This window comes from Alosa alosa, chromosome 24 (assembly GCF_017589495.1).
Source record: "Alosa alosa isolate M-15738 ecotype Scorff River chromosome 24, AALO_Geno_1.1, whole genome shotgun sequence".
In the NCBI taxonomy this organism is placed as follows: Eukaryota; Metazoa; Chordata; class Actinopteri; order Clupeiformes; family Clupeidae; genus Alosa; species Alosa alosa.
The window spans coordinates 22946412-22962135 of record NC_063212.1 but is presented as its reverse complement, the minus strand read 5'-3'; the positions used below and the strand labels follow the sequence as shown (position 1 = coordinate 22962135).

Below are 15724 nucleotides of genomic sequence, written 5' to 3'. Positions count from 1 at the left end.
TGCTGATCATTATCACTAGGCTAGTGGTTTAGGGGGATTTTTTTTTCTGTTTTCTGTTTTGTTAGTCTTAACTTTTTTTTTTACTCAAGTAACGGATGGGATTTTTGATGTAGCGAGGCACAATACTTCACTCAAAAGTAATAAAGTAAAAATTTAAAATAATCGATTTTATAAACTACTTAAAAATACAAAATACACAGAAAAACTACTCAATACACAGTAACGCGGAGTAAATGTATTTAGTTACTTTCCACCTCTGCCAAAGAGCCTTGAGATGTTCTTTGAAAAGCCCAGAAAAATTAAGTGCTTCGCAGATTGGGTGTGCCTTTGCCATTAAGACAAATTTAAATAAATTGTAAATAATCTTTTTTCTGGGTTGTGCCATTTCATTTTTTTTTCTTCTATCATTTTTTAACCAACAATGTAAAGAAAGCTGAAAATGTCCACAAAAGAAACCGCGAAGGTATGATATAAAAAAAAATAAAAAAAAATCAACAACCCCCAAACAATCAAAATTTCTCAGAATTATAAACAGGCAAGATGGAGGTGGGGTTGTATAAAATAAATTTTACATGTGAAATCTATGAACTAATCATGTTTTGGTACTTGTTGTCTAGCAGATACCAGTGAGAATTGAGTGTGGATAATGCAATTTAGTGAGACAGTTAGAATCATATAGGCCTTTCAGCGTGATTTCTTTTGTGGAAAAAAAATGTGCTGGACTGGGCGGGCGGTCATATTTTGTAATCGCTTCAAGGTACATCTAGTTACATGTTGGGCTTAGAGGGCAAACTGTAAGATTTTAGCGATCTGTATGTTACCTGGCTGATGGGGCGGTAAAGAAGCAGCCTGTCAGCGACCATGCCTGCTATCTGAAGACGCCACTGAACTGCTATGGTTCTGCGCATCTGGCGTGCCCCTGCTGGTGGCGCGAAGTTCATGTGACAAGGCTGGTCGGGTGTGCGCAAGGAGGTGTCTCATTTCGGGGCATTGTTTCAGTCGTTTTAATGGCTCAGGTTTTCAAAAAAGATAATTTCAAAACCGACCTCAGTAAAATCTTAATAATATTAATAATTAAAAAAAAAAAAAAGTTTCAAAAGGGCATTTTTCGTTGATAAAGGGCAAACTTCCTAGTGCTTTAGCACCACCTAGTGTCTATGTATGCATGGTGATGGCGTGCATAAGACATATATCGTAGGTTACGCATGTAACTTCTGGATCTGTGAACCGAGGGATGACCGTCACCACGGTCTAAAAGGAATGATCACCTTCGTTCTGCCTATCACGAGACCATATGTCAACAAAGTCATGCCCATGACCTCCGAAGCAGAACGACTCAAGCTCGTAAATATGGGAGAATTGCTCCCGGTTCAGTCTCCTACCTTGAGCTCAGGATGGTCTGAGCGACAAGGATAGTGGCATCATCCTCGTCTCACAGGATCCATAGTTACATGCGTAACTTACGATCTGTTTCGACCTCACTCTGACTGTCACTCACGGTCTAAAAAAAGGGATGACACATACCAAAAAAAAAGTCGCGAGGAGCTCCTAAGCTAACCATTAAAACCTGGCTTCGGTCATGGACATGAGGGCAGCTGTCGCCACTGGAGCTGGGCGGTAGTGGCGTCCACCCTATAAAACCTGGTAAAAGTGCAAGGCGTCCCCATGAAGCCGCTGCACGAATATAAACTTGCTGGTACCCCTTAAGGGCAGCCCAAGACATAGCCATACTCCTGGTGGGTGAGCCCTTGTACCGAAGGGACTGGCATTCCCAGAGCCCAGTAGGCATGGGAAATAACCTCAACCAGCCAATGCGACAACCGCTGTTTGGAAGCGGTAGTCCCTGCTTCGCCCCCCATAACAGACAAAAGTTGAGTGTGTTCCTCCTCAGCGACTGCGTGCAGGCCAGATAAGCTCTCAAAGCCCTGACTGGGCACAGAGTGAGCAACTTGTCGCTCTGCTCGTGAGGCAGCAGACAGCTGGAATTGGGTCAGCTCAGAACCTGGTTGATAGACTGCCGATTTAGAACCTTAGGCAGGAAGGCTGGATTAGGCCAAAGTGACACGCCAGTGCCCCCTGCCTGCCACCTTAAGCAGTCTTAAGCTGGCGGAGAGGGCGACAGCTCCCCGGCAACTTGGCGAACAAAGAGCCAGGAGAAAGCAAGTTTTAAGAGACAAAGATGCGCAGATCTGCATCTAAAATGGGCTTATGGGGCCTTCAGTAAGTGACATTAAAACAGTAGGCAAATCCCAGTTTGGTGCCCAAAAGTCGCGAACTGGGCCTGTGGGCCCCTTTTAAACTGACCAATCAGTGGATGCCTACCCAAGGGTCTGTTATCCGCACCCTGGTGAAAGGCTGAAATGGCGAGGCATAAACCTTCACAGTACTGACGCCTTGCCTTAATCCAAATAGGACTGCAAGAAGCGCAAAACTTGTGGCACAGGGCAAACCGCTGGCTCAAGACCTAAGCTGGCACACCAATCCGAAAAGATCCTCCACCTGAGTGCATAGCAAGCTCTAGTAGAAGGAGCTCTGGCGTTGTTCAGAGTCTCCTGCACAGACTCAGCTAGCTGTTCAATGCCGGACTCTGCAGGGGCCAAACCCACAGGGCGCCAGGGCACCTGGGTTCAGATCACCAGATCTGCCCGTCTGCTTGGGACAGAAGATCAGCCCGGTAAACTGCCATGGCTGACCCTGCAGGAGCGGAGAGAAGGTCTGGGAACCAAGGCCTCGCCGGCCACTGTGGAGCAACCAGCAGAACTGTGTGTTGGCCCTCCCTGATCCTCCGCGGGACCTGAGGTACAAGAGGGATGGAGGAAAAGCGTGCAACAAGCCTGTCCGGCCAGTCTTGTGACGGACATCAGGCCCAAACTGCCTCCCTGTCCTCAGAGAGTACCACTCTGGGCAATGAGTCGTTTCTGCCCGCCTTAAACAGGTCCCACTTGTGCAGTACCATACTGAGCCCAGACCTGGCTGACCACCTCTGGGTTCAATCTCCATTCCCCTGGGAGTGGCCCGGTCCTGGAGAGAATGTCGGCCGCCCTGTTCTCCAGGCTTGGAGCGTGTACTGGCCTCACTGAAGCCAGGCAGCGGCCATGCCCATGACAGCAACTCCTCCGCCACCTGGAGGCACCGCCCGGGGACCTCGTGCCGCCTTGGTGATTGACATGATACACCGCCCGAAGTGCTGTCTGACCTCACCAGAACATGTTGGCCGCCCAACCCTGGCAGGAACCTCTGCAGGGCAGAGATGGATGGCCTTCAGCTTCGAGGGCGTTGATGTGCTCTGGCGTCCAGGAGGGAGGCCACCGCCCTGGCTGACAGCCCTTCCCAGACAGCTCCCCAGCCTGTCAGAAAAAGCGTCTGTCGAGATGACTTGCCTCTTGTGAGGAAGGCCCCCAGTGGAACCCCTGGAGTAAGAACCTCCTGTCCCTCCCAAGGGCGAGGGGCCGGATGCAAGCAGGAGACACCCGCCTTCACATCCCTGTAGTCCCTCGGGTGGAGCTGAAAGGCATTGAACCAACACTGCAGGGGTGTGCCTTCAGCAGGCCCAATGGCAGTACCCGCAGCTGCGGCGGCCATTAAGCCCGACAGCCTCTGGACTTTGTGGGCGGTGACCAGTCTGCCCAGCCGAGAAAGCCTGTCAGAGCCTCGGTCACGCTGTCTGCCCTCCGTGAAGTGAGAGGCAGAGCGTCATGCTGACCCGAGTCGAGGAGGACACCAAGGAAAATCTGCCTGCTGGCGGGGCTGCAAGTTGCTCTTTTTTCCAGTTGACCGTGAAACCCAGGGCCTGGATATGGGTCAGAACTGCGTCGGTGTTGTGCACCACATGCACCTGAGATGGGGCACAAATTAGCCAGTCGTCCAGGTATGGTAGGATCTTTAGGCCCCGGACCTGGAGGGGCTAAGCGCTGCCACCACCCACTTTGTAAAAATTCTGGGGGCCAGCAAAAGGCCAAATGGGAGGACCTGAAACTGGAACACCCTGCCTTGGAAGGCGGCGGAGGAAGGACCTGTGTGCTGGGCAGATAGGGGCGTGGAAGTCTGGCGTCTTTTAGATCCAGAGGCGTAAACCACTCCCCTTCCTATATGGAGCGAATCACTATTCCAGTGTGGACCATTTTGAATGGCAGCACCTTGAGGTACTGGTTCAAGGGCCTGAGGTCGAGGACCGGCCGGTAACCTCCGTCTTTTTTGGGCACAATAAAATATTTGGAATAAAACCCAGTGTGCTGTGCGTGCGGCGGTACTTCTGAGATGGCCCTTTTTCAGAAGCAACTCCTGGACCTCCTTGACAAGCCGCGGAATTTAAAGGGGTCTTTCACAGACGTCATCTTGACCCCTGAAAACGTAGGGGGCCGCCGTCGAAACTGTAGGCGGCAACCGTGAGTCACCGTAGCCACAACCCAAGAGTCTGGCACAATCCCTTCCCAGGAGGTCCTGGACAGCTAGGAAGGGCAATCGACGGGCAGCCCGGATCCCCAGGCAGAACCGCCACCGTGGCCTGCACCTCTGCCTGCGCCCGTGTCGAGGTCTTCGCTGTCCTCTGGGCCAGGGAGTTGGGGCTGAGCTCTGGTCTGGTGCCACCCGCCCGGTCCGTGGGGCAGCATAGTTGATACTTTACCTGTGGTGTTGGGCGGGCTGCCACCGCCCATACTTACCTGATGCTGCCCTGTAGGGACCGGAGCCAGCCTGTGGCACACACAGCTGACCAGTTTCTCTAGAAAGCCAGCCTGTTCCACTCTGTCCAGCACCCTTGGGAGTCTGGATGGAACACATGCCCAGGCACCACGGGGAGACCTAACAGGTCTGTCCTGATGGCATCAGGGAGAGAGGTTTGGGCAAGCCACACCTGTCTACGGCACAGCACCGCAGAGGCCATAGCACTCCCCACATCACGCATTTTTCGCAGAGCCGCCAGAGTGATAGCCAGGGCGTTGCCCATACGGGCTGCCCGTGCTGATGCGTCAAAGCAGTGACTGATGAGGCGGTCCGTCTTGGCACACTCCTTACACGAGCTGCACGTGGATTGGGAGATGCATTGGCAGGCCCCAGGAAGTCCAGGCGGCGATGGACTGCTTTCGACTGGTGGCATATCCCCAGCCCTGAGTCGGCGGATAGGCAGCCTTTGCCAGCTGACGGCAACCTGGATTGAATTGGGGGCGCTGTAGCGACTTACCCCATGCCGTCCGGACCACCTTTGTGTAATCCTCTGCCACGGGTATACAGGGTGGTGGGCTGTTGTGCGAGACGCCTTCCCAGGCGTCCCCAAGGGAAGCCATGTCTGGCATAGGGCCTGAAGACCCAGGATCTTGGAGGCACTCAACACCCGTGACATCAAGGAGCCCGGCCAGGGGACCTCCCCTGGCACCGTGGATTCATCAGTTGGCTCCACCATGTTTGAATGTAGCTCTTCCAGGAGGCCGTCCCCGCTTACGTCATCGATTGTAGAACGGGGGGCATGGAGTGACAGCACATCCACATCACCCAGATCAACATCCGCACCATGGCTCTCAGGCCTGGACGAGGAGCCTTCCTGGCCAGGGGGCAGAGAAGAGGATGACGTGCCCTGGAGACCCTCCAGCTAGTCCATCCTCCTAGCCAGAGCCTGGAGGGCTGAGAGAATCTGAAGCGACTCCGTGCCATCACCCTCGGTCACGGCAGCTGGGGCCGGGCGCTTAGCAGGTCCAGGGACCTCCACCTGGCCATGCCTGGAAGGGGACTCATGTTGCCGGTCTCGTTTACGCTTGTGCGTATGCTTACGGCCATGCCGATGAGAGTGGGACGGTCGGTCGGGTGAGCGCCGCCTGTCCCGTCTGCCCTCACGCACGTGGCCACATGCCTGGTCAGCCCGGCGGAGCCGTTCCTCCCTAGGAAGGTCACAGGCTGCGCTGCAGGGGCTGTCGACTTCCTCCAGGAGGTGGGCGGCCCCAAGGCAAGCGGGACACTCTCTATGCCCGTCATCGGGGGCCATCGCGGCCCTACAGACTGCAGTAGTGTGCCGCCATAGCCTACCACAGAAAAACACAATACAATACAATACAATAAGGTACTTACCTTGGCCGTTCAGGCTCACACTGGCCCAGCTAGCTGCGGACAGCAGCGACGGGGTACACACAGATATACAAAGACGGCGGCCACCAGTGCTTGTGGCATAACGCTACGCCCGGCGTACACCAGTGGACAACTGGAAAAAGACACACAGCGGCCGCACTCGTGCAAGACTGCACCTAGCAGATACAAACAGCTAAACTTACCTTTGCAAGTAGCCTAGCACACAACAACAAAGCTAACAAGAAGCACACAGTAACATTAGTGCCTAAAAGCGGCCCGACACATAATGCTGATCAGGCCCACACAGGTTCGGCTGCCAGAGCAGTAAACAGAAATAATAACGGTGTGCCCACCCGGTCTGCTGAACGCACCCAGCAGGCTCACACCAAGCCCAACCAGCCGCAAACAGGCGGATAAGGTACACAGTAGTTAACAAAACAACCCGAAACCTGGCACACAAAGGGAAAATAACACCAAAGCGGTGGCCCGCATAGAGCCGAACGCGGGCAGCAGGCTCACACTAGCCCCTCTGCCGTGCGGTATGGGGTGAACTCAGGAAAGGCGTCAACAAGTTAAACAAAGTTAAACGAAGTTTTCCTGAAAAACACAGGTTACAGCCACATGCAGACTAACAAACACAGTCAAGCAAGACTGGTCTCAGATGAAGGCGATCAAGGTGAGACTGAACGGGAGCAATCTCCGCTATTTACAAGCTCGAAGTCGTTCTGCTTCCGGAGGTCATGGGCATGACTTTGTTGACATATGGTCTCGGTGATAGGCAGAACGAAGGTGATCATTTCTTTTTTAGACTGTAGTGACGGTCAGAGTGAGGTCGAAACAGATCAGCATGTCATCTTTTAGCTCATGCAACATTAGAGTGGTGATCACATACATAAGACATATCAGCATGTCATCTTTTAGCGCATGCAACATTAGAGTGGTGATCACATACATAAGACATATCAGCATGTCATCTTTTAGCTCATGCAACATTAGAGTAGTGATGACGTACATAAGACATATCAGCATGTCATCTTTTAGCGCATGCAACATTAGAGTGGTGATGACGTACATAAGACAGATACAGGCAGGGTGTGAGGGTGAGAAAGAGTGAGTGGGCATCAGAGTGAGAAAGGAAGAGAGGAAGGGATTTAAAATACGAATACAAAATATAAATTATTATTATTATGTAATTTGTATTTGATTTGGATGATGAAAATGCCTTCATATTTTGTATCAAAATACTTCAGTGTTTTGTATTTTTGGATTATTAAAATACTGTAGAATATTTTACATAGCATAGCATATATACACTGTAAAAAATGAAACGTCAGGGCTGTCCGATTTATCAAACCATATTACGTTACAATGAAATAAAACAGTCTAGTGTTAAATGAAATGTCAGGGCTGTCCAATTTATCAAACCATATCATGTTACAATGAAATAAAACAGTCTAGTTTTAAATGAAACGCAATCTTATTGTGTTCAAATAGTCATTTCAATAGAGTAGTCCATTTTTCTAATTGAATGTAAGGTAAGCGATACAGTATGCATATATATAGGGGTGTCACAGTAACCAAACCACAAAACATTAAATTAAGCAAACCCATGTTTTTTTTTTTTTTTTCAAACACAATGTTACTACATTGAAGTGGCTTATTTTGCCTCAGCAGCTATTTATCCAGCATCAGCAGAATAATGTTAGATGTTAGACCAATGTGAAGCATAAGTACTGAACCAGTAAGGCAAATGAACACGTGGGACACCATTTCATTGTGTTTGAGAACTGAGATAATCACGCAGCTAACAGTGTTGGCAAAAGTTTTCACATGAGTTTTCTTAAAGAGGGTTATGCTTAGAGACAGTAGAATTTGGAGCTGAATTTTATCTTATGCTATGCTTAGATGAACCATGCTTCATTGTGAATACTGAACTTAAAATTCAGTTTTCATTTTAAAAGGTACACTATGCAGGTTTAGGTATTTTTAGCGACTGATAGATTCGGCCTGCCACACACTTTTATCCGGCCTGCCGCGCATTAGGTTATCATAGACTGCTCGCTATTTTTTCCCCCATCGATAGACAAGTAATGACATAATTGTGGTTTACTTTAACTTACTTTACTGCAAACTTCTTTACACTCTTCTTAGAGATCGTTTACAATGTCAATGTCAAAACGGCATGTTACATAGAGATGATATTCTTTGTAATCTCCATTGCAGCAGATCTAATTTACATTATGCTACTCCATTTAATTGGGAAAGCGTTAGAGAGTGCCGTGAGGGAGAGAGAGCGCGGCAGGTTCCAGCTGGCTTGCGATTGTTGATAGTTAATATCTCCTTTTATTAAGAAACCTTTAACCCACTACTGGCCCTTCATAAACTGTGATAGGGCAGCCATGGGCACAGCACTAGCCATAGGCTATATTTGAGTGGAGCTTGCAAAATAGTCTTAAAGTGACAGTGCACCATTTATACATAAATTAAACAGCATCAAATTAACAGTATTTCTTAAGAAATTAATTTTCTACAACAAAATATCTTTGTCATTATTATCATTTAAATGATAAAAAAACATCTGTTGGCCCTTGAGCCAAAACAGTTTGGCCACCCCTGGTCTACAGTGTCATAGTTGGATGATGATTCAGAGTCAGAGGTTTGTGTGGCGAAAAAGGCCCGAACCCATGGGTGCACCATTTTCGGAAAGACCGGCTGTGAAAATTCAGCTGGTTGAGGTACTATAAGGAGATGAATTGCGAATGTTGCAGTCGCTACCCCAGAACTGAGGAGAACACGAAGTTTGCCAACAGTGTAGGCACTTCGCAGTTTAAACACAATACACTAGTTAAACACAATCTTAGCCTCAAGCAGAGAGTATGCCGTGATAGGGTGTGTTTACCCATGAGCACAGCAGGTATCAAGTTGTGGCTATGTGCCACTAGGAGATCATAACAGGTTGTTCCAGTTGTATGACGTGCAGTGACGACTGTTGTCATGCCGTATAAAGTTTCCTGCCGGTGAAGACTGACACTCCCTCATCACGGCATGTTCAAATTGTCTCATCAGTGTCTGCTGTGTTCTATCAAATTGTATCAGGCTAGGTGTAACGTGAAAGATCCTGACACATTGTAAACACATTGAAGGTAAGTAGGTTGATGCTATACTGTTACAGCAACGGTGAACATTTACTAAGGCTATGTGTTCTATTCATTTTAGTGGTAAAATAAGAGGTGGGTAAACTATAAATTCTGTGATCTCGGTGAGGTGGACTGCGCTATGCGGTATCGGACTTTTAAAAAAAGGCATTCAAGAACATGTTTGATGATGGTGGAGGTTATTGTCCAATGTTAATAACAATACCAGTGGTATTAAATGGTTCCTAGAGTGTTAATGAGTGTACATATTGTGTGTGTGGATAATAGTGTGATGTTTTTGTTAAAAGTTGCAATTGGTGAATAAACTATTTTGAGAGGTGGATAAAATCTAATAAGAGGTGGATAAACTGTGTTTAGTTGTGTTTAGCCTCCACTACATCCCTGGTTCTGTATTATATAGTCATGGTGGTATGATTATGTACGGATACATATTGTAAATGCAAGAACACAGATTATTGTTTGCTGGTATTTGAAAGCATATTTTTCCTTTTTAGGTCTGTTAACCAAAACTGTCTTTTCAGTCCATTCTTTCTTTAATTATGAATCACAGATCTGAATATAGATGCGATAATGGATGGTTTATAAACATCACTAAGGCGTCTTTAGGCTATACGCTTCATTTACATTCACCTTGATTGGTATAAGTATAGTTTTAAGGCAACATGAGATGCAGACAAAATCACTTACATAGGCTATTTCATGTTAACTTAATTTAAACAGTGGCATTGGAATTAGTTGCTCAAATTGGGTCACTGCAGCATGAATCAAATGTTGTAAACTGAAAGAAAAATGCTAAATTTGAGACATTTCATTCATGTGCCACTGATTACTCACACATTTCTGTTGACCCAGGACTTCTGGTTAGGGATCAGTTTTACATGTTTGAGTGGTGTTATCAATACAGAGCTTAATGTATGACAGGACTGTGGTGGTGTATTGCTCAATGGCTGCATGGTGAAAGAGCTCCCACATACTATCCTCAAAGCAGTCCTGTAGCGCAGATTCCGTTTCCTCAGTTCAGATATGCACAGTCTTGATTTGGCATTTAGCTCTGATGGCAACAGGTCTGCATGTTGGTCTCAAGAAAAGGGCCAGATGATCAGATTGACCAATGTGGGGGGCTGGGAGTGCTCTGTACGCTCCCTTTATGTTCGTACCTGATCCAGTGTTTTGCCCTTCCTGGTTTCGATCTTAACGTTTTAAGGCCACAATGAACAAGCTATCAGGTAGCTGGTTTTGTTGTGCACTGATAGACTCATACATTTTCTTCATGGCTAACTTAGCGTTAGCTCGTGGGTGGACATACACAGCAGCCACAAACACAGCAGTGAACTCCTGGGTAAATAGAATGGTCTGCATTTAAGCAGCAAGAATACCAACTTGAGTTTGTGTAGCCCAATTGTTTATATTTCAGTGACATTTCATAACTGGAATGATCATAGCCTATCTTAAAAGAAAGCTGCAACAAACACCAGTCTGGGTTTGTAATCTAGACCCTTCCCCTTTGCCCTTGTTTGGTTAATTTTCTCTTCCTGTCATTACCCTAGGTACTCCGAAAGGGGCAACTCCACCCAACAGTGAATTAGATACACGTTATTAATACATTTAAATAATACGATCCATCTTTTCTAAGGAACCTCTGCAATGGAGCATTAATGAACTGCCCAAAGCCTAGACGAAGTCACAGCAGGGAGGATATTCGGCCAACATTACACACACTGGAAGACTGTGTAGAATCTGTTAAGGTAAGACTTGATGGTTGATATATAATAGTAATTATATGATGTGAAACATATAACCGATTGAGCTGATATTTTTAGCATTCATTGGCAATTTCACTTCAAGTCTAGAGAAAATAACGTCACAATTTGAAGATGGACAAGTGTGCACAGAAGTTAAAAGTGAAGGGAATTGTACCAGTAGGATACTGAATTAAGAGAGCAGAGACATCATACAATATCTTAATTAATCTGGGGTAGGCAGGGGGAAGATCTAGTTCTTGGGTTGGAGTCAGCATCTTGCATGAAAGAGATATGATTTCTACATGACATCGCACTGCTCTACAAATTCGTCTGTTTTCTTAAATTCAGCAAATGTCCCATTTCAGTATTTCTCAGTGTTCCACCCCTCTGCACTCCCACTGGTCCTGCAGTGACAGTCAGCAGCCTTTGGGTGGCGCAAAATCAGCCCCTACATGTCAGGTTTAAGGCAGGATAGGACCCAAGCGCAAGACTCTTTCCAGCAGAAGTTTGTATTACTACAAACTATACAAGCATTACAAACTTACAATAATCTGCCAAGATGAGAGTTTTTGACAGGACAAACAGAGAGACGAACTGACAGAGGAAGGGGTAAAATACACAGACTAATTACAGTTTTTCTCAGTCGCTTTGGTGCTTTTTTCAGATCAGAATGAAAATTCTCATAACTATTAGTTCAACCTCCACAACATTTAGTCATTTGTGCACATCATAGTAGCAATTTCTCCTTCCTGTGAACAAATTGCAAATACTTTGGACATGTATCAGTTGCTTTCATACAATTCTCTGCTGTTTTTAACATTATCATTTGCTTATGTCATGTCAGTCAAAATAGAACTATACTTATGAATGCTGAATAGTCGTTCCCAATAAAACTAATAGTCTTCATTTCATTGCTTGAGTCATTACATACAAAATTGTTGAACTAGTTATCAAATTCTGTCCCAGTGCTGTAGAATTGCAAAGAGCATACAGTAAAATGTAACGATTCAGTGTCTTGTACTCACTTACTCACCTAACTACAGCAATGTGTAACTTTACTGTAGTTTTCAAATGGCTGTACAAGTACTGTATAGTGCTGTCTTGAGCATGTTCAGGTAGTGTCACCGAAGTTCTGACCTTTTTGCATTGGAAAACACTGAGAGAACTGTCATAATGAAAACATGACAAAGCCATTTGACTATCTTGTTCATAAACGATGGTGTCAAGACTTCTCATTTTGATGACACTGACAGTTTCATTGACATGAATACCTGCTTTTGAGGAATGGACTATCCATTTTGAGCAAGTGACGTGCTTTTGCAGGTCATCCACTAGGTTTTGCAGTTTGCACTAATTGTTTTGAGAATTGCACTAACTTCTGTGCAAATGTTAATAGTGATGTGAGAAAAGCACCAAAGCGACTGAGAAAAACTGTAACACAAAGACAGAGGACTGGACGAAACCAACAAGACAATAACAGGGAACAGGTGTGAGCAGAAACAGAGGGAAACTAACAAGACAGGAAGTGCAGACCATATAAGGAAAAAGGGGTGGAGACAGTCACATGACAGCAGACAGGTAAACAGAGCATATGAGGAACAGCAAAAGTAAACAAACACAGGACAATACACAAAATGGCCACCAGGATGACAAAAGTCAGTCAGTCCCTGCAGGATCCTGACACACTACATCTGAAGGTGTGGAGCTCCTGAGTTTCCTTTCATGGTGCCTTGCATTCAGTGTTGCTAGGTCTTGAGAGAAAAATAAGCAACCGGGTCTCTGAAAACAAGCCCAAAACAAGCGACCCAAACCACCCCCAAAAAAAAAAAAGAGTATGAGCCTCAGGTTATGTATGCATTATCATCCGACTAACCGTAGTTTCATTTAGAAGAGCAACTGGCAGTCAGCTTTGCATCCAGTATCACGCTGTCCTAGAGTGAGTTAATTTGCCAGCAATGTTAGCCTATGTAAGTTAATTTACTTTCTTTAACTTTCAAAATAGCCTACTGGCATCCGGTTGACTTATTCTAAGCTATTCTTTGAAGGTTTTGTGAGGTCTTTACTGTACATCTGAGCTAACCCCATCGCTCTGACTTGGCAAAGAGAAACTTCTGAATTCTACACAGATCCTATGCAGCATAAGGAAAGCATGGGTAAAGGCAAGGGAGAGTCAGCAGATACAAAGAAAGCCCAAAAGAAGCTACCGCACAAAAAACAAGCCCAAAAACCGCCAACCTGTAACTACTAATATTTTCAAAGCGACTTTGCAAAACACAAGCCCAAAATTAAACATAACAAGCGGACTTGGCAACTATGCTTGCATTCGCTCTGCTGTATGTCTTTTATACTGAACCCCTATATTTTAAGAATATTTATTTATTTAAAAACTTCATATAAATTGTCCCTGTAATCAGGACAGTTTGTATCTTGCCATGCAAATCAACTAGTGTCGGGCTGGCACTCTTGTAATACCACATTCTACCACATGAGGCCGCTGTATTATATACAATGCATTTGAGATGACTACAGAATTCCACATATGCACCACAAACACACACACACACACACTCTGAGTGTTTACTGTTTGTTCATTTTAATTAGCCTCAGATGACAGTGGGAGAAAATGACAGTGATGAGGCTCCTCTCCCACTAGCTGCCTTTAAGATGGAGAAGATGAAGCTGGTTGCTCAGGACATGTGGAGATGTGGACATGAGGCGGAGATGGACTTCATGCTCTCCTATTTAAGAAGTCGTCTGGATGATGTCCGACAGCCACACGGTCTACTCTCAATGCAGGAAATAGGCTCATGGATATGGATATATATATGGATGTTACCTGTAGCCATTTCAATATGTGTGGCCTACTTCAATGATGGGTTGACTTTCACAAAATGGACACTGTCGGCAGATCACCTTATGGTGCTAGTGCTAGTCTAGCATGGTCAAGTAGAAGAGGAGTTCTCAGTTATTTATTTTCCAGAATGTTTCGGTCAAGGATTCCCAGGACACCAGAACACCAGGTCACATGCTACTTCGTATGCACCCACACACAAGTAAGCACACACATGCACACACACACTTACAGTACACAGAATGAGTTGCAAGAGTAGAGGATGGAGTACTTCGTATGCACACACACTCAAGCAAACACACACATGCACATGCACAGTCACTTTACACAGAATGAGTTGCAAGAGTAGGGGATGGAGTACTTAGTATGCACACAAACACACACACTCACTTACACACACACAAGCAAACACACACATGCACATGCTCACAGAATGAGTTACAGTACAAGAGTAGGAGATGGAGACAAATGGATGGGCATCATTTATTTATGCACAGAGAATATGCGGGACTATGCGACGGTAATTATTTTGTACTCCTATGCAGTACAGTTACTTATATCTTGCATATACTGTATCTATCTGTGTATTATATTCATGAGTTTCCTTATTATTTTTGTCATTACTGTTCTATCATTATTACTGTTATTGAGTTGATTGAGATAATTACAGCAATTTCCCATGCATTGTGTATAAACTGCAGGACAGTGTTTTATGCAAGTTAAAAAAACAAAACCATGTATTAACCGCACCTGTGTATTATCCCAGTGCCCAATAAGCAAATTAATCAGAATCAGATCAGGCTTTAATCATAAAGAAGAATGAAGAAGGGAATGCATTTCCCCGTATGTGTGTGGATATGCCCCCGTGTATTAACTTCATAGCTGAAGTTTACAGAGTAAACCTCGGTTTGTAGTTGGGAATTTACAGCATAAGTTGGCTGAGTAGAAGAGGTCTTGTCTGTTCCTGTTGTTCCTGTGCTCGTCTATGTGTGACTCTTGTTCCTTAAAGACAAGGGGGCATGAAATGTTTGTGTGTGTGTGTGTCTATGTGCATCTTACAATTACTATTACACTTTGCATTACAACTGTTACATCATTAAGATAGTGAATAATTAGTGTTGCAGCACAGAGGGCTTTGGTAGCTTCAGTAATCAAGGATGTTTGGTAGTGTGGCCCTCTGCAGTTAGTTCTTTTCCCTGTGGACTCTTATGTGAGTGTACGGACCACAAGCACTTTTTTGTAAAATAATTTGTAATTTGTTTTAGACAACACAAACAAAGATTATGTGAATGTGTTGTGCTGCATTGTTTGTAACAACATGTATTTACAAAAATGCTCCAGCCTTCATTAAATAATTTTTTTTATATCATTGTCCATATTGGCAACTGAATTATGATGCCTTTCAACCACCAGGGACCTGAGCCAGAGAATTGATCTGTGAAGATGGGCTGCTCAGTTATTGGGTGAGCATGAACCATCCCATCTCCATCCCATCTCTGTTTTGCTGGATTGGAAAACAGACCACAGATTTTTAAATTTAATCTAACTGAAAGGCACACTTTCTAAAACAAAATGTACAGCATTTTTACTGTTGCCATATCACTGGGTGTACATTCACATGTTGGTACCAGGAAATGTGGCTATGCTTCTAGTCCAGGGGTGGGCAAACTTTTTGGCTCAAGGGCTGCATTTTTGAAAATTGACTGGCGGGCCGCACAACCGTTCTCTAAGGAGAGTGAAAAGCAGTTTGCAGTAAGGCTAACCAACGTCGTCTCTATCGCAGGAAAAAAATAGCGAGCAGCCTGATAACCACATTAAATGCTCGGCGGGCCGGATGAAAGTGCTTGGCGGGCCGCAGTTTGCCCACCCCTGTTCTAGTCTGTGAGTAGGGTTGGGCACCGAAACACGGTTCTAATATGGCA

The 15724-nt window shown here is 45.6% G+C and overlaps 1 long non-coding RNA gene across 1 annotated transcript; it reads left to right on the top strand.

The window, feature by feature from the left end:
• The first annotated feature begins 9102 nt into the window (after nucleotides 1-9102).
• On the top strand, nucleotides 9103-15166 carry LOC125289660. The gene is made up of 3 exons (XR_007192668.1): nucleotides 9103-9197; nucleotides 10843-10954; nucleotides 13553-15166. It is a non-coding gene; the product is annotated as an uncharacterized LOC125289660 (long non-coding RNA).
• Nucleotides 15167-15724: the final 558 nt, after the last annotated feature.